Source organism: Micromys minutus (genome assembly GCF_963924665.1).
Source record: "Micromys minutus genome assembly, chromosome: 7".
Lineage (NCBI taxonomy): Eukaryota > Metazoa > Chordata > Mammalia > Rodentia > Muridae > Micromys > Micromys minutus.
In genome coordinates, this window is record NC_137976.1 from 17,912,564 (window position 1) to 17,931,646 (window position 19,083).

The 19,083-nt window shown below is 36.8% G+C and overlaps 1 pseudogene across 1 annotated transcript; it reads right to left on the bottom strand.

The window, feature by feature from the left end:
* Positions 1 to 11,330: 11,330 nt before the first annotated feature.
* LOC308422604 (ribosome biogenesis protein NSA2 homolog) lies at positions 11,331 to 18,799 on the bottom strand (annotated as a pseudogene). The gene is made up of 2 exons: positions 18,743 to 18,799; positions 11,331 to 12,149 (listed from the first exon to the last, which is right to left on the bottom strand). The product of its transcript is annotated as a ribosome biogenesis protein NSA2 homolog (transcript).
* Between the last annotated feature and the right edge of the window lie 284 nt (positions 18,800 to 19,083).

Sequence of the window (19,083 nt, forward strand, 5' to 3'; positions counted from 1 at the left end):
TTCTATATTTACATTTCAGATGTTATTCCCTATCCCCAAGTCCCATTCCCCCTCTCTCTCCCACTGCCTAAATGAACGTACTCCCTCTACCAACCACCCTATCCTACCTCAGCACCTTGGCATTCCCCTACACTGGGAAAACAAGCCTTCATTGGACAAAAGGCCTCTCTTCACATTGATGCCAGTGAATGCTATTCTCTTCTGTATATGCACTTGGGACCATGGGTCTCAACCATGGGAACTCATTGGTTTGTGATTTTAATCCCTGGGAGCTGTGGTGGGTTTGGTTAGTTGATCATTTAGTTCTTCCATGAGGTTGCAGACCCTTTCAGCTCCTTCAGTCCTTTCTCTAGCTCCTTCTTTTGGGTCCCCATGTTATCTGCAAGCATTTGCCTCTGTATCAGTATGGCTCTGGCAGAGCCTCTAATGAGGCATCTATGTCAAGTTCCGACCAGTAAGTACTACTTGGCATCAGCAATAGTACTTGGGTTTAATGGCTGCATATAGGATGGATCCCAAGGTGAGGCAGTCTCAGGATGATCTTTTCTCCAATCCCTGCTCCTTGATTTGTCCCATTATTTCTTCCCTTTGTTCTCTCTTCTAAGAAGAACTGAGACATCCAAATTCTGGCCTTCTCTTAGATCTTCACAATTTCTGTGAATTGTTTCTTGGGAATTCTGAGGTTTTTGGGCTAATATCTGCTTATTAGTTAGTACATACTTTGAGTGTTCTTTTGTTACTGGGTTACCTCACTTAGGATGATAGCTTCAAGTTCCATCCATTTGCCTAGGAATGTCATGAAGTCATTGTTTTTAATAGCTTAGTAGTACTCCATTGTATAAGTGTACCATAATTTCTGTATTAATTCCTCTGTTGATGGACATCTGGGTACTTTCCAGCTTCTAGTTAATATAAATAAGGCTGCTATGAACATCTTTTAGGTATATGCCCAAGAGTGGTATAGCTGGGTCATTGGGTCCAATTTTCTGAGGAAACACTAGATTGATTTTGAGTGGTTGTACCAGTTTACAGTCCCACCAACAGTGGAGGAGTATTCCTATTTCTCCACATTCTCAACAGCATCTGCTGTCAACTGACATTTTGATCTTAGTCATTCTGACTGGTGTGAGGTGGAATCTCAAGGTTGTTTTGATTTGCATATCCCTGATGACTAGAGATGCTGAGTATTTTTGTGGGTGCTTCTAAGCCATTCAATATTCCTTCGTTGAGAAGTCTCTGTGGAGCTCTGTACCCCATTTTTTAAGTAGGATTCTTTGATTCTCTAGGGTATAGCTTCTTGAATTCCTTGTATATATTGGATACTAGCCCTCTATCAGATGTAGGATTGTTAAAAATCTTTTTTGCAATCTGTTCGTTGCCCTTTGTTCATTTTACCTTACAAAGGCTTTGCAATTTCATGAGGTCCCATTTGTTGATTCTTGACCTTAGAGCATAAACCATTAGTTCAGGAAAAATTTCCTTGTGCCTATGTGTTCTAAAATATTCCTCACTTTCTGTTTCATTATTTTCAGTGTACCTGATTATATGTGGAGGTCCTTGATACACTTATACTTGAACTTTGCACAAGGAGATAAGAAAGGATCTATATGCATTCCTCTACATGTTGTCAGTTGAACCAACAGCATTTGTTAAAGAGGCTATCCTTTATCCATTGAATGCTTTCAGATTCTTTGTCAAAGATCAGGTGACAATATGTGTGAGTGTTAATTTTTGAGTCGTCAATTTTTTTCCACTGATCTACCTGCCTGTCTCTGACCAATACTGTGTAGTTTATTTTTTTTTAAATCACAATTAATCTTTAGTACAGCTTGATGTCAGGAGTGGTGATTTCCCCCAGAAGCTTTTTTATTGTTGAGAATAGTATTTGTTATCCTGTGGTTTTTATTATTCCAAATGAATTTGCAAATTTCTCTTACTAACTCTATGAAGAATTGAGTTGGAATTTTGATGGGGATTGCACTGAACCTGTAGCTTGCTTTAGGCAAGATTGCCATTTTTCTATGTTGATCCTTCCAATCCATGAGCACAGGACATATTTTTATCTTCTGAGATCTTTTTTTCAATTTCCTTCTTCAGAGACTTGAAGGTCTTGTTGTATAAATCCTTCACTTGCTTGGTTAGGGTCACACCAAGGTATTTCATATTATTTATGACTATTGTGAAGGGTATCTTTTCCCTAATTTCTTTCTCACCATGGCCAATACTATTTACTACTTACCAAATATCTGCTTTCCTCTTCTTGTTAACAAAGCTTAAAATTCAAAAGACACAGCAATATTTCCAGATAGCTATTCTCTTTCCTAGCTTCTTTGTAGATAGGGTTGTATATTTATCTATTATAGTCAAAGAGTTTTTAAAGTTAATCTAAATAATGAGGTTATATTACATATTTTATAGGGTGTTAGAGAAAGCTTTATCTTTCTTGATGGAAGGACAAATCACACAGTATTGCTTTTTCTTCTTGTACTTTCTGTGTTGATGAGCTGGGTGCTTGCCCATGTGGTGAGAGGCATAAAGATGAAAGTCAACACTATTAAAATGGTGGCACACAGTAGAAGTGATCTGGGTCTCCGTGATACTTCAACAACAGTTATTCCAGTGCTAGGCTAGGGTCTTTGGGACTTTTTATTGGAGACACATTCTCTTTTGTTCAAGCAGTCTCAGGCGCTTTGTCACTTGTGGTTCAATCTTTTTCAATTTGTTCATTTTTTTTTTTTTTTTTTTTTTTTTTTTTTTGCTGTTGATTCTGAGACAGGATCTAACTCTATAGCCCAGGCTGGGCTTGAACTCATGATTATTTGTCTGTTTCAACTTCCAGAATGCTAAAGTTACAGGGATGAAAAATATCACTAGGAAATTATCTGGTATAATTTATTCTTATGTGACATATTAAGTAATGAGACCTGCATGTAAGAATGTATATATTCACAATATACACCAGATTTCTTCAAAATTGCTGCTTAAGATTTTTTGTTCTTGTAAGAGAGTAGGTCTTTTCATTAAGTCTAACTCCATAACAATAGGCAAGGGATCTTAGTATCTTCTAGGATTAAATCCTTTACATCCCATTGACTGAGATAATTCCCAATAACTGCCATGATAATTAATTAATAATTAATCTAAACATTGACCATAATCTTGGATATAAATAAGATTTTAATCTGTTTTAGGGTAGGTTTTCAGCTACCAAAAAAGCTTACAAAAACATTAATGAAACTAAACAGATGCCTCATGAAAAATGAATTTCACTTAAATTCAAATTCCAGTGTTTCATAATCAAACTGCTAGAATAACATTTTTTCCACATTAATTTATATGAGTGGTAAGGGTCAAAAATAAAAATGAAACACCTTTAATATTCACATCTTGTAATTAATACAGCAATTGTGATCTTTGTATCAAATTTTATATCATGTCCTGAGATGAAGACCACATTCCCATATCAGGATGAACCACACACCTACCTGTAGGTTTATGAACGCTAAACAAGGGAACAATTCAGTTCTCAAATCAAAATGATACTCCATAGAGTTTTGAAGTAGAAAAGCAATCACACAGGAATAATTATTTTTAAAATTCACATCTGGATAATGATTTGGAATAGTTCAACATGTTCTCATGTCTTACAACTCTCTGGGCTCCTTATAAAGTTTTATGTCCTCATTGTGAGGAAGAAAAAGTGGAATATGACATTATTTCCTTTATATTCAATTCATTGTAAATACAGACAGTATGCTTTACATTTCCTAAACACACACACACACACACACACACACACACACACACACACCCCTAAGCTATCTCTATCGTTAAAGAAGAAACACAATAGGATTTTCTTGGGACTATTGACTGACCTTGGTTTCATAGATACCTAGTTTCTTCTGGATACCATTCTTTCATTTATATCAGATATAAAATTAAAATTTAATGGGAGCAGAAAAATAAAGTTTAACAATTTAGAAGACCAGGGAGAATACTGGAATTGTTCAGGCAGTGGAATGAGGCTGGTGAGATGTCTATCTATATGATGTATGACTTAGAAGTAATGTTTTTGAATTGCTTGTATGTTATTAAAGGTTCAGGTTACAGTCTAGATTCTTTCTGAGTCAGCTGATGTCCCAAGGGGACCTTGCTGAGTTTCATAGCTCTCACAAAATCAACTTTACCAGCTCTTTATTTTGAATCATAGGTTATCAAGTTAGGATAAAACTTGGAGCTAGGAAATAGCTTGGTACCTTGACAAAATGCCTGGAAATATTAATCAAAAATCATAAAATTATGTCAATCAACTTTATGTTGACTATATTGATATATGTATGTACATATATATGTATGTTAATAATGCCATTCTCATAAATACTTCAATAAAGGCAAATATACACATGAATTGGAATTTTTTCAAAACTCTTAAGAATAGCTTTTACTCTCAAGTTTTGTTTTTAAAGATAAGTTCAGTGACATTCAACTGGATGTTAGGACACAACTAGATTTCCAAACCACATGATTTTAACACAATATGTGGAACTATAAGAATTCAGTTCAGTACATATAGCAATTGAAAACAATGTCAAAATGAGTCTCTGAACTCATGTAATGTCAATCAGACAGTTCAACTCTTTGTATATTCAAAATTTTAACCAATTGACCTTATTAAAACGCCTTTTAGAACAGCCTTGTGGTAATCTTTCACATTAGAAGCTTTCTATAATATGTACTTACATAAAAAGAATTAAAATAAAATTATGCTACTATATGGGGACAACACACCAAATAGACACCATATGGTACTGAATAAAAAATCAAGTACCAGATATGGGTTACCTCTTTATATGTATTAGCCAATCATATTTCGTAGATGCTAAAATATTATAGAATTGCCATTGTTCTTGATTATTCTCCAGAGCTTGATGGAAAGGCTGCTGTTGAAGACATCATATAGTTGAGTCAAAGAATAGGGAGAAGTCACATGGCTATTGATCTGGAAGCTTTATTCTTTCTAGTTAGTTTTTATAGAGATGGAAGATGCAAGGCATATACTTGAAGAGAAAAGTGATCACCAATCTCATGTAGCCATGAGCCCTGAATATACAGTAACAACCTTCTAGGCAGGAGAGATCCAGTAATACAATACTGGTGCAGATGTTTTGGGTTAACCAACCCCTATATGAATACATTTATGGCCCACTCTACAAAGTGGAATCAATAGTTGGTACTTTTAACAAAACCAAGAATCTATGGCCAGATAGGTCATAGGTGCTAAAGGAAAGCCTCCTATTATTATTCTACTATGTAGAACTGGAAATAAAATAATTCTTAATGACTTGTTGCTATGCTCATAGATTAGTGTATCTCTCATATGCATATCTTGTCATATGCACTTTTTTCCCTCACAGTAGATGGTTGACCACCACTGTACAATAAAGCAAAATTTGGGAAAAAAAAGAAAATTCCACCATTGCTCTTACCAGTGAGAGTGATCTGTTTGCCAGCATATGCTTTCAGAGCTGGGGCATGTTGGAAATCAAGAGCAATCCTAAGGATACAGTCTCAGATCTTTTAAAGACATTTTACGGATCTCACTTTCTTGGGGGCAGATAAAAGAAGTGTGTACCCAAGAAATAACTGAAGCACCATTCACGATCAGACAACACAACACTGTATACTGGGAGTGAGAGATGGAATTACATTTAAAGATAACACTTGAAAGTGCCAGGCTTCCTGAGTTTAGGGCAGAGGGCTGGCCTGCTTGGACTAATGAATAAAAGTGTACTGTAGAAGAGTTTGACAAGTGATGTAACCTTATTTAAAATTCCCACTTTGGAAGCCCTTGTGAGATTTCTTCTTGCCTAATTTTATGACAATGATGGATCGTTTAAGGTCAGGTTAATTAAGCCGAGTTTTTAAACTTATAGAAATGCCTAGTCCTTGTCCTCTTTTTATCAGTCCAAGTGATCACAGTTACTATCACCATATGAACATTTCACATCACCACCATTCACATATACCAGGGACAACTGGTTTCTGCAAGAATCTATTGTGTTCCTTTTACCTCTAGAATACCAAAGCTTGTATTCATGAGATGGACAAATGGATATCTTGAAGGGTTGCCATGTTAAAGTTGCATGAACCCAGAAATGTTCTTCATCAAGCATCATATTTGCTTTATTTGGTACTTCTGACCTTTGAAAACTATGCAGGTGTGTGTGTGTGGGGGGGTGTTTAGGTCACCCATATTTTGTTATGTCAGCCAAAATTAACTAAAACATATGAACTATTTTAACTTTAGACTTGATATTAAAATATATAAAACAGTTACTGTTCATTATGAAGATGCTCTCTTGGCCCAGGATTAAACTCACGTTGTGTTGAAAACAAAGGATCTCCCAACCTGGTAAGACTATGCTGTAGTGCACATCTCATCCTGTGTTCAGAGAGATTTTTACACATACGTCTTTATTATGTTCATTGGTTTGTGGCATCTTGGGTTATTTGTATGTAACAAAAACCTTTTCAAGTACTCACAGCGTCACTTGTACATGATTAATCATCTAGGTCTATTCACTATTAAATTAAAAATTGCACAGTAATGAAGGCTTACGAGGCCTGGGAAGCTAATGAATGCCAAGAGATGTCGAGTTCTTACTGCCTTGACTGCTGTCATGATGCTGTGCACGTGGTGACAAGGTTCTGAACCCACCTGTCATTCAGCACTTAAAAGAAAAGATTTTAGAAAATAGCAACTTCTGTGAGCAGAATTCAATTACTGTCTCAGGAAATAGATGCAATTTACAGTCGCATGTGGTTATCTGGCTACCTATAGAATATTCAAAGAGAGGCAAAAGACAGAAAGTGCAGGGATAGCAAAATGAATAGAGCATTCAGATTCTGCACTCACAGATACCATGTGTGCATATTTCTATGTCATTAAACTATCATTCTATTCTTTACTGTCTGAAATGATACTGAGGGTTAGCAAAATGTGTCAGTGGGTAAAGGTGTCCGCTCCTAGCCTAACAACTGGAGTTTGATTCCTGTGACCCACATGGTAGCAGAACCAACTCTCACCAGTTATCCTCTGGCTTCCCCGCATACATCATGCACATACAGGTGTAATCCCACATACACAGATATGAAAGAAATACAAGGAAATTAATTTAAAATCTAAAATAGGGATGAGCTGGCTCTGTGGCTCACCAGTTGTACTTTACTCTCTATGTAGACAATATGGTTTGGGACATTAAATATTCCACAGAGACCTCATGGGGCATAATACTGATGGTGCCTTTACAAAGAGGTGAGGAAATTGCTTAAAAGGTGGTAAGTTTAAAAAAAGAATAGGCTTCTGAGTTACTGTAGATTTATTGGTGCTAATCATGGGAAATACAGTTCTGGCAGGAGAGTAATGTGCTGAAGAGGTGGGTTAGCATGCCTTAAGAATAGTCTATATTAGGGGTTTTAAAACTGTTAGCCATGACCCCTTGGGGCTACAGAGCAAGTATTTACAGTTCATAATGGCATCAAAATTATTAGTTATCATTATAGCAAGTACTTAGAATTCATAATAGTAGCAAAATTATAGTTATGAATAACAACTGTGATGGTTTGTATATTCTCAGCCCGGGGGGGGGGGTGTCACTATTAGGAGGTGTGATTTTGTTGGAGTAGGTGTGTCACTGTGGGTGTTGTCTTTCAGACCCTTATCCTGGCTGCCTGGAAACCAGTGTTCTAGCAGCCTTCAGATGAAGATGGAGAACTCTCAGTTCCTCCTGCACCATGTCTGCCTGGATACTCCCATGCACTCACCTTAATGATACTGGACTGACCCTCTGAACCTGTAAGCCAGCCCCGATTAAATGTTGTCCTTATAAGAATTGCCTTGTTCCTGGTGTCTGTTCACAGCAGTAAAACCCTAACCATTGGTTTAGATACAAATAGCCCATTGGGAATAGAGGAAAGGTTTATAGAAAAAGAAATCAAGACATTTTAAGGTAATTAGAAAGTTTTGATTCTGTTCTTTATTGGATTATACTTTTCAAAATGCCTATGTTTTGACTATGGTCCCCATAGGCCCTGAAAGTGACTGTACTTACAGAGAGGTAATGCATACGCGTATAAATGGATAATATGTTAGAATTCATCAAAAGTTGATCGACATTTTACCTGTGAAAAAGGAGTCAGGAGAAAGCAAGCCTGTCGAATTGATGCTTTCGGACTTCTATCTCCCTGAATTGTGAAGAAGTGTGTTTTTGTTGTCCAAATTACCTACACTGTGATGCTGTATTATGACAGTCTGACCATAAGTGAACAGAGATCCAAAGAGAATAAGAAAAGGTGTATGTTTTGAATTTGTAGTAGGATAAAAAGTTACTTTTTCTAGCACATTTTAAGAAAATTCCTCATTTCTTTGTAAAGGGACCACCAGTATCATGCTATGTTGACTATAATGTATTGATGAGCTTGAAATATTGATGAGACAGACAAAAAGGCAAAGGGATGAGAAGTGAGGCTGTATTAGAATGTCATGGTCACATATGAGTTAAAAAAGCCACTAATTTACATTCATCTAATTTACTAACTCAAAATTAAGAATATTCCAGATATACTGAAGAAATTTAAAAAAATTGTGAGGTTGGGGGCACCATACAAAAATACCACCACTATTGTTTGAGTTCAAATAAAACATCTTGGACAGTCCCATATTTTTAAAAACTTGGTTCCTTACTGGTGACACTATTTAGAAAGTCTAAGTAAGCAGTTTCAGTCTCTCACTGTCCCAATTAGTGAACATTACACCCCAAAATAATAAAACTCACTTGAAAAATGCTCATTTTAAACGTGAGATGCTGTGTATATTCTTTATGAAGTGTTTATACTCACATAAACTAATGTTATTGCCTTTGCTACTGCTCTGTTTCTGTTAACAGATACCATGACCAAGGCAATTCTTAGAAAAGAAAGTTGGGGATTGCTCACAGTTTCAGAGGGTTAGTCTGTTGCAGTAACCTTTGTAACACCACTGAAACATTTATCCATAATTATCATGGCAGGAAGCCGATAGGCATGGCATTGGAGCAGTTCCGGGATGCTTACATTCTGATCTTCAAGATATAGACAGAGAGAAAAGTTGATCCTAATGTGGGCTTCTGAAACCCCAAAGCACACTTCCAGCGACAGAGCAACTCCTAAAAGGCTACACCTCCTAATGCCTTCCAAGTAGTTTATCAGTCAGGAGCCAGGTATGAAAGTGTCAAAGCCTACAGGGCGAGGTTCTTTTCCAAACCACCACATTTACACTGAAGATAATATGTGAATATAACGACACTCAGTCCATAAACGCTCCATCCAGAGTATTAATTGATTTCACATATCTTCACTTAGATTTCATGTTTTTCAACGTTTTTCTCTGTTACATGCACCACATGTTCACCTTTCTACAATAAATCCATCTATCAAATATTTTTGAATGCAAGTCATTGCTTTAAATATTGTTAGGAACATTGTGTAGTGCCAAAATTATGAAAGACTTATATGTAAAATAATTTGGGCGACAAACACACATGTTGGAAGTGAGGATAGAATTAATTACAATAGCTACAGTGTTGTCTTGAGTAGACAGAGATGGTACTATAGACTGACTACAATAGAAGGCTAAGAGTTTGGAAGAAAGCAAAGAGGACACTCTGTAATTTGCTGTTTTATATGTAAATGAGGCTGCAGAAATATCAGTGTAAGTTAGGTGTTAACATTCTCTTAAGTTCAGGTAAGACATCTAGGTTAGAGACATACAGCATACAGTATTTACTAAAACCACAAGAGTTAAAATTGACCACACACTTCCTTCACATTGTTTGTTTTAGTGTCATGTTTCCTAAGCCTCTTCTAGGTTTTGACTTCTTAACATTTTTCATTTTTGGTTACCTTACTGGATCTTTAACAAGGTCTGTTACATATTGTACACTATCCCTCCCAAATGATTGTAATGTTGTTTGTGGTGGTGTTAGATTGGAAGTACAGTCTTTGAAAAGGTGATCACAGAGGTACAATATAGTTTTTATTACAAACTATTGTGGGCATATGAAAACTACACAGCTTATGAATATTGGCTTTGGCCACTTGACTACCATAAAAATTGTCATTTTTCTATTGTTCTTTTTACCCTCCCATTGCCTTTCCATATTGTATTTTTTGGGAAGAAAATTACTATGTGAAACTGATACTTAGAGTAAACCTCCCTCAGAATGGCATATGTAAATATTATATTGGAATTGGATTGTATAAGAGTTTTATATCATCTCTGCTTATTAATTGACTCAATTATGTGTATTATGATGAAACTATACATTTTTAATCCTCTGGATTATAATCCAATGGTGTACCATTTTTCTGTCATAGTTGTTTCATTTTTGGTACACTGGGGGATGTCCCATGCCCTTTGACATACTTTTGTCTCTATATTTTGTTTTGTTAGTTTTTATTAGGTAAGAACATTTCTATTTATTCTTTGTTTACTAAGTGTTTTTAGCATAAAATGGCAATGAAAGTAAAAATATAACAATTGTAAACTAATTGACAAAAATCCTATAAATTATCCTTTTTAATTATGTTCAGATGATTTATAAATTGGTTATCACAGATTGAAAGGCTATTACATTTCTACAATAAATTCTACTTAGCAGTGGTATATAATTCTGCTGAGATATTACTGTATTTGACTTAATATTTTATTGAAAATACATGCATTGAAAACATGCATGTATTGAAAACAGATAATGGTTAATAGTTTTGCTTATAATGTTTTGATGTGTTTGGTTTTTTGTATTGACATTTAATAGAGAAAACCCTGTGTTGAGCTAGAATTTTTATCAACTCAATTAAGCTCAAATCAAAGCAATTCCAAGTTATTATACCTAATATTATTATTAAATAATGCCGAGAGCATTCTTCTATGTACTGAAGTAGATTCAGAGACAAGCAAATCTCCTGGATTCCTTAATGCCTGCAGTCTATGGTTAAATATGCTCTCTTAAAATAGTAAAGTATAGAACACATTGGTTGTGGTAGGAAGAAGGAAACTTCTATCAAAGCCATTCACAAATGAATGTATGCATCTGCTCAAGAAAATTTGCCCTAGGACTGGTAGCACAATTATTTTTTTTAATTGGGCAGAGTTTTATTTTCCTTTACAATTTAATAAACACTTGATAACTGCACATGGTATAAGGCTGCTTGGTAGTTCAGAAAGATCACAGTGACTGTGTTTTCCTGTGTAGTCTTTGCTAGTGAGTGGAATGACTTGTGTGACGCCACTGTCAAACCAGCAGGACTGCATTTATGCACCCATCGTTTTCAGGACTGTTGGTAACTTGGGCGTACTTTCCCCAGATCACTTTGCCTCCTCATGTCACAAGGCCCAACTCGATCACATTCACTTCAGTAACTGTACCTTTGGTGATGACACCCAGGGTTGTATACAATGGGGATGATGGATTCTTTTTCACACCAAGTATAGGCAGATGGAAGGTAGCTTTCAGCTCAGGGTGTGTGACATGGGCTTTTTTTGAAACGTAGATACATTGGCCTAATGAACCTTTCATATTTAGGTGTTTTTTTTGTAAAACCATCACCAAAAAAGCAGACTTTAGTAACCATCCTCTTCCATGCCTTTTTCTTTTTCCTGTTCGAATAACTTTCAATACTTCTGTTTCTCCTTGGGCATGAACTTTGGGTAGAGGGACCTCCATTTTCCCGCCTTTTCTTTTTGTTTCTGCTCAATCATGTTGGAAAGTACTTTTGCTCTCAAATGCCCCTCTCTGTCCAGCAGATAGGCAGGGACTGCTTCCTGTGGAGTCTCTTCATCACTCTTCTGCTTGGTGTTTCTCTTTTCATGCATCTTAATAGTCTTTTTTGTTTGTATTTTCTCAGTGTGGCGCTGTTTATGGTAGAGCTTAGCTTTCAGGCCAATCTTTTTTTTTTTTTTTTGCTTTTTTTGAATGTTCATGGGCCTCCTGACCTCCTTTCTTTCTCTTTTTCTCATGGTAGTCCAAACAATATCCATATCATTTGTGGTGCAATTTAATATATTCATTCTTTGGTATGATAACAGCTGCGGAACAGCAGTCTGTGACCTCCTGGGTTCCAAAAACCTCTCAATTTCTGGTTGTCACTGGCCCACGAGCCTGCTTTGCTTGGGCGGTAGCACAAAATTTTATACCTTGTTTCTCCCTGTCTCCAGAGATGAGAAAGCTTTGGCTATACAACATACACTAATTAAAGTCTCTTCAATAAAGGAATACACTGTTTGTATGTATCCGAATGAAGCTCTCTACTTGTCATTCTAATTCTTAGGATCTTCGATTGTCACAGAATTGGCTAAATGTTGTTAACTACTTTGCTTCAGCTTTTATTAAAATGCTTTCTTATCTTGTCAAAATATTTGAACATTATGACAACTTTTAGACATTTAAAATTGTGTTTTGATTTATCTTTGACTGACTTATTAGAAAGGATATAAATAAATGAAATTTATTCTAAAATTTAAATTTCTGAGTCATAAGGAAGGGGTTATTTTTATTTATACATTATATTAGCATGTATACATGTATGTGTGTGTTTACATGTTCATTGTGTGTATGTATGTATGTATATAGGTATACATGTATGTATGTATATATGCATGCACACAGGTGTGCAAGTGCCACAGTGCATATGTGAAGGTCAGAGGACAGACTTAGTTTTAGTCTTTTTTGATGCTGCATACTCTATGGTAGCTAACCTATAATCCAGGGATGCTCTTAGCACTGCCCCTCATCTGTTCATAGGGATCCAGAGATTATCTAGCTATGTAGGTTTTACGTTGGTTCTGGAGATTCAAACTCAGATCCATATGCTTACACAATTAGCACTTTGTCCACTGAGCCATTTTTCCAGCTATAATTTTTTTTGGTGTTGTTGACCTCCTGCCCTGAATCACCTGTTGTATCTGCTTCCTATTGGCCTCAGTAGTTGAGTGCCAAGAAGTGGATATGGCCAATGCATATTCAATGGCATCACGTTTAGTAAAAGTGAAGTTACCTGAATTGACCCCAACACAAATTTTTCCTTTGTGCTGTCTTTTTTTTTTTTTTTTTTTTTTTTTTTTTTGTAAATTCTTATGTTGATCAATACATGAACTACCTACCTGTGCACACAAAGCAGTTGGGTGGATTTTTGTCATAAGTGGAAACCACATTTTTTTGTAGGATCTTTGTCATCATTTAATAAAACAGCCCCTTTTGATATATTGGGTAAGACTATGAAATGCCGTTAAGATAAATTCTGTTTCTTTTTTCTTTATAACACGATCTATCTTGTTAGAAACTTTAAATTACACACCTACCTCATACCATGTGTTTATTGGACAGCATCATGGACTATTGAGAATATAGAGGGCTGCTGCTTGTCATTAAGATTAACGTATATGTTTTAAAGTGCTCATAATGCATCTGCTCATGTTTCAGATGCCGCAGTACAGCACAACCAGACCACCATCCAAATATCAATGTTTCCAACAGATTTTACCATGGTAGAAAGAGATGGTAAGAGAACAGCAGTGCAGACTCTACCTCAAAGAATGAAAGACAGTTCTGCAAGATGGAGAGGAGAGGGTGCTGATCGCTGCTTAGGGAGCTTTATCTCCTCTAACACAAGCATAACCAGCTGTAAAAGTCTCTTCCTAACTGTTCACCAGTTTTACATCCCTGAGCTATGTTCTGCTCATATTTGTAGTCCTTCTGATATTTTTGCAGGGCACAGCTTCTGTTCTGCTCTGTGCACTTTCTCATTATCAATGACCCAGGAGCCCTCTTAAATTAGTCTTTAGGCACGATGTCCGCATTTCCACAGTCTGTGGACCATCAGAGGAGTTACAAACAAAACAAAACAAAACAAAGCAGAAACCTTCCTCTCTCAGCAAGTTTCTCTTATGTAATTTCTGCTCCATTTATATTTTCACATAAATAAAATTCATGTATCATTTTGATTGCTATCTTTTAGAACACTTTGCATATTAAAACTATACTGGGTTGTAGAATTCTCAATATTGTTTCTTTCCTCTCAGAGAATAAGTACAGATCATATACTTAAAGTGATTAATTTATGTTCTGAAAGGATAGGTATTGTGTTACAATTGGAGTGTTTACTTCAACATTAGCTTACCGACTACACTTTACACAGCATAGAAATTGGTTCATAATAATGGATGACAGAACAAACTGAAAAGTTTTGATGGAAAATCAAATTATCATAGCCATTCTGACTGGTGTAAGGTCGAATCTCAGGGTTGTTTTGATTTGCATTTTCTTGATGACTAGGGATGTTTAACATTTCTTCAGGTGCTTCTCAGCCATTCAGTATTCGTGGAGTACTACTCAGCTCTTAAAAACAATGACTTTATGAAATTCCTAGGCAAATGGATGGAAGTAGAAGCAATCATCCTGAGTGAGGCAACCCAGTTACAAAAGAACACACATGGTATGCACTCACTGATAAGCAGATACTAGCCCCAGAAAGCTCTGAATAACCAAGAAACAATTCACAGATCTTATGAAGCTCAAAAAGAAGAAAGGCCAGAAGGTGGATGCCTCAGTCCTTCTTAGAAGGTAGAAGAAAGCATTCACAGGAAGAAATACAGGGACAAATAGAGGAGCAGAGATTGAAGAAAAGATCATTCAGAGACTGACTCAGCTGGGGACCCACCCCATGCACAGCCACCAGAACCAAACACTATTGATGTTGCCAAGAAGTGCTTACTGGGCAAGAGACAGATATGGATGCCTCATTGGAGGCTCTGCCAGAGTCATACAGATATAGTTTAGGATGCTTGTAGCTAACCATCAGACTGAACATGGCATCCCCAATGAAGGAGCTAGAGAAAGGACTGAAGGAACAGAAAGGGTCTGCAACCCCATGGGAAGAACAACATTATTAACCAACCAAACCCTCCAGAGCTCCCTGAGACTAAACTACCAACCTGTGAGCACACATGGAGAGACCCATAGCTCCAGTTGCATATACAGCAGAGGATAGCATTCTGTGGCATCAATGGGAGAAGAGGCCTTTGGTACAGTAAAGGCTCATTTTCCCAGTGTAGAGAAATGCCAAGGTACTAAGGTGGAGAAGGTGGTTGGGAGAGAGAGCACCTTCATGAAAATAAGTTAAAGGGGAGGGGTGATGGGTGTAGGGAGAAAGAGGATGTCATTTGAAATGTAAATTCAGAAAATATCCAATAAAAACAAAACTCCCCAAAACAAACAAACAAAAAGAGAAAATCAAATTGTCTTTTCAATTTGTAATGATGCTGTGGTCCTTGGCATTGATTGACTAGCAGATTTTCTCAAAACACAGATGTTTGGGAACAAGAATGAAGAGTCTTTCTAAATGAAGAATTGTGAGCACTAGGACCAGGTTAAGAATTTGACCAATTGAAATTGGGAACAATAATCTTACATTTTGATGCTAAACATTTATAATAATTATGCTTGTCATAGAGATAAGGTGAAATCCATCTTATAATTAGGTAATCTCTTTTCACGTCATGAGTTCAGTGGTATCTGTGAATGATGAAGATATTTTCAGTTTAAAAAGGGTTTGAACAAAATCAGTACAAGTTTCAGCTGGAAACCATTAACAAGTCACAGCATTTATCTTCTCGGGGGATGAAACAGTGGTTCCAGGTACCAACATGGAGAGAAACTCTCTTTTGAAGTTGAAGATAAAGGCTGATGAAAAAATAATTCTTGTATTGATGAGGATCTGGAACAGAACAAGTAGGTAAATGTATGTTTGACAACTCTCAGAGTCCAACACTCCTTCCTCATAGTTTTTTGCTCCTAGCTAAAAGTTGAGCTGAGAAGCAGAAAGCAGAGATAAAATGTTTTGGCACCTCCTTTCCCTCTTAAAGAGTTTTTACATTGTATTTATTGTACTTATAGGATGCAGGTTTTTAAGTCCATGGAAGGGATACTCACTGAGGACTAATATTGGTAGTTAATATTTTGGATTCCCAAGGGAAATTGACATATTTAATCTAAGGTCCTTAGAGTTCATGTGCTTATAATAATGTTAAAAATTCTTTTCCAGAATAAATTTCTAGCAGTAAATAAGTGTCTTCATAGGACTTAAAATACACAATTTAAACACATTTTTATTATGTAAATGTTATTGAATTCTTAACATGTGTGCAATAGTCAGAATTCTGCAATGTTCTCCAGAGAATCCTTTTAAAAGAGTATTTCTAAGATGTAGAGTTTTGGGGACGATGGTTAGAGAAATGCTGAAATATCTTTCCCAGATAATTTTTCTACATCTGTTCAGGCAAAGCTTATTTAAAACATACATCTAGTCATTTAAGGGAAAATATATATATATGTTTTAATCTTAATCACATTGCCTGTTTGAAAGTAACTGAATAATTTCTTTAAAAGCATGAAACCATGACAAAACAAGGTATGGTGTTGAGTGATCTTAGACGATTGTCTCATTCTTTATAATTAGAAAACTCCTGAGTTGACATGTCATGAGCTGGTTTATAAGTCATACTAACATGCTAGAAATCATGTTCTTTTGTATTTTCTAAGCCCATGAGTATGTCCAGTGGAGCAAAATAAAACAGCAGCCGGCTCTGATACAATTTCCATACATGACAACAGAACCTAGCTCATTCTAATATGACCTACCCAGTGTATGTCTGCAAGTCACTATTACTCATATTAAATTGTGAAATTCCATGATAATTTTCATCTTTGATAGTTACCAGAAAAGATTAATTTTTCATGTTGTGAGAATTTGTATTTGGTGATAGTTTTTAAATGACACTGATTTGTTCTGAAGCAGCATTGTAAGAAACATCTTTGCTCCATCCTTATGGCTTCCCAAACAGTTCAGCTTTCTCACTATTGGCCACTTTGATGTAAAAGAATAAAGGTTTTAAAGTAGATCAGAACGGTGCTTGGATTTTTAACTCTACTATCTCTTAGGGGTTTGACCTTGGACTTTGTGAATAACACAAAGTTTCCATGAGTCCAAATTTCCCCAGTGCACCTAAACATGATGTAATACCTGTTTGCTTCATGAGTTATTAGCTTATAGTCTGCTGTGTTTTCACCTGAAGCAAAGCCTCTGTTAAGCACACCCCTCTCTCCTCAATTTCCTTGGTTCTAGCAAATGAAATTTCAGGTCTTTTTGGGGATGTCTTTCCTTAGTTTGCCCTGAATTAAAGACTTGTTCTCTAACTCTCTCTTTATGTTATGAGTCAGATGCAACCTTCTCTGCTTTGAAGTCTTTCATGGCCAAAAAGTAGACGAATATCACAGATATAATATCACAGATTCTGGAAAGTATATGAAACAAAATGTGAAATAATGTATTTTTTTTCTTTTAGAAATCTTGAGTCTCCCTTTTTCCTTGCTATTTGGAAGTCTGTATTAGATATTTACTGTCAACCTCCCCCCCCTTTTTTTGTGCTCCAGAAGTCTTTGTTTACTGGCAAGAAAACAGGAATCCAGAATGTTAAAGTTAGAGTGAGATTCTGAACAATACAGCCTGTTGCTTCTGTGCTTTCCTGTGTTGGGAACAATGTCAAAGAACTTTGGCAAAGACAGTCATTTGCTGTGGAGGATGGTCAGGAGGAAAATGCCTCCTTGGTAAGGACTGTCATTTGAGACCATGATGGTGGCCTGCCAGTGGAACATGTCATCACCACATGTACAGCAGAACACTGAGAGGCAGGCTCCCTCTGTAAATTAGTCAGTTTCTAGGAAACAAAGGAAGATCAAAATGAGATCCAGATGACATCTTTGGGGTTTATGGCTACAATTTGGGAAGCTACCTATAATGGCTATTCTTGTTTGTCAACTTGACTATAACTGGACTAGCAATGGGCACACATTCTAGCTCTGTTCCAATGCCATGTTCCCACTGCCCAGGCCAGGCCAGCCCTTGTGGGGCTTCCTGAAGTGGCTAGCAGAGCTGTAGCTCAGAGTGATAAATGTAATAGGAGTTAGACTGTATTCCTGGAGCAATATGGATCCTCTTATCCAACATACTAGAAGGTTCCAGGTAGATCAGTGGATACTTCATCCTCTCCCGGAACACCAAAGTTCTCAAGAAGTTCTGCACAGTGTGCCTTCTGCCTACCAAACTACTCAGCACTCTAACCTTCCTCTGTGTTAGGAGGACAGCGTGTTGAAAATGAGACACCTCGTGCATTGATGCAGACTGAGTCAGAATATGCTAACTTCATTTGTTTCTTTTTATTTCTTCTTCAAAGCATTGTTTCAAGGAAAAAAAGACAACAGAAGTGTCATATCTGCCATGAACATGACTTTGGTAGTCACCATCTGCTATAGATGTTTTTCTAATGCAGTGGCTTATACTCAGCTCATGGTGTTACTTGGAGATGGTGGGATGTGTGTGATGAGGGATAGGGAACAGAAATTAATTTAACAAAAATCATTTCTTTAGACGCTTGCCTTGAAATGTGTTCCTTCAACACTGGTTTCTAACTTGTCTTTCTCACTTTCCCCAGAATTCTTTCCTTTCCACCCATCCACTCATCCTTCCTTCCTTCCTTCCTTCCTTCCTTCCTTCCTTCCTTCCTTCCTTCCTTCCTTCCTTCCCTCCCTCCCTCCCTCCCTCCTTCTTTCCTTCCTTCCTTCCCTGCTTCCTCCTCCCCCCACCCCTCAACCTTGCTGCTCCTCAGGCTCCTGTCGCAATGCACTGTCATGTCACAGGTAGAGGCCATGGGAATCACCAACTGAGCATGGAGTGAGTCTCCCCAAATTGTGAGCCAGAAGACGTTCTGCTTTTCAGTTATTGTTCTCAAGTATTTTGACTGCCCCAACAAAAAACTGGATCCCACCCTGGCTTGGTCGTCTTTCTGCTCCTCATGTAAAATGTCTGATATTACCAAGTAATGTGCAAAGAAAACAAAAACGTGTTTTTCACAGTACTGAGTTTGAAGAACCAAGACCTTGGTGCTAGTATCTAGTGAAGGATTTTGTTCTTTTCCATCTCATGGTGAAATGC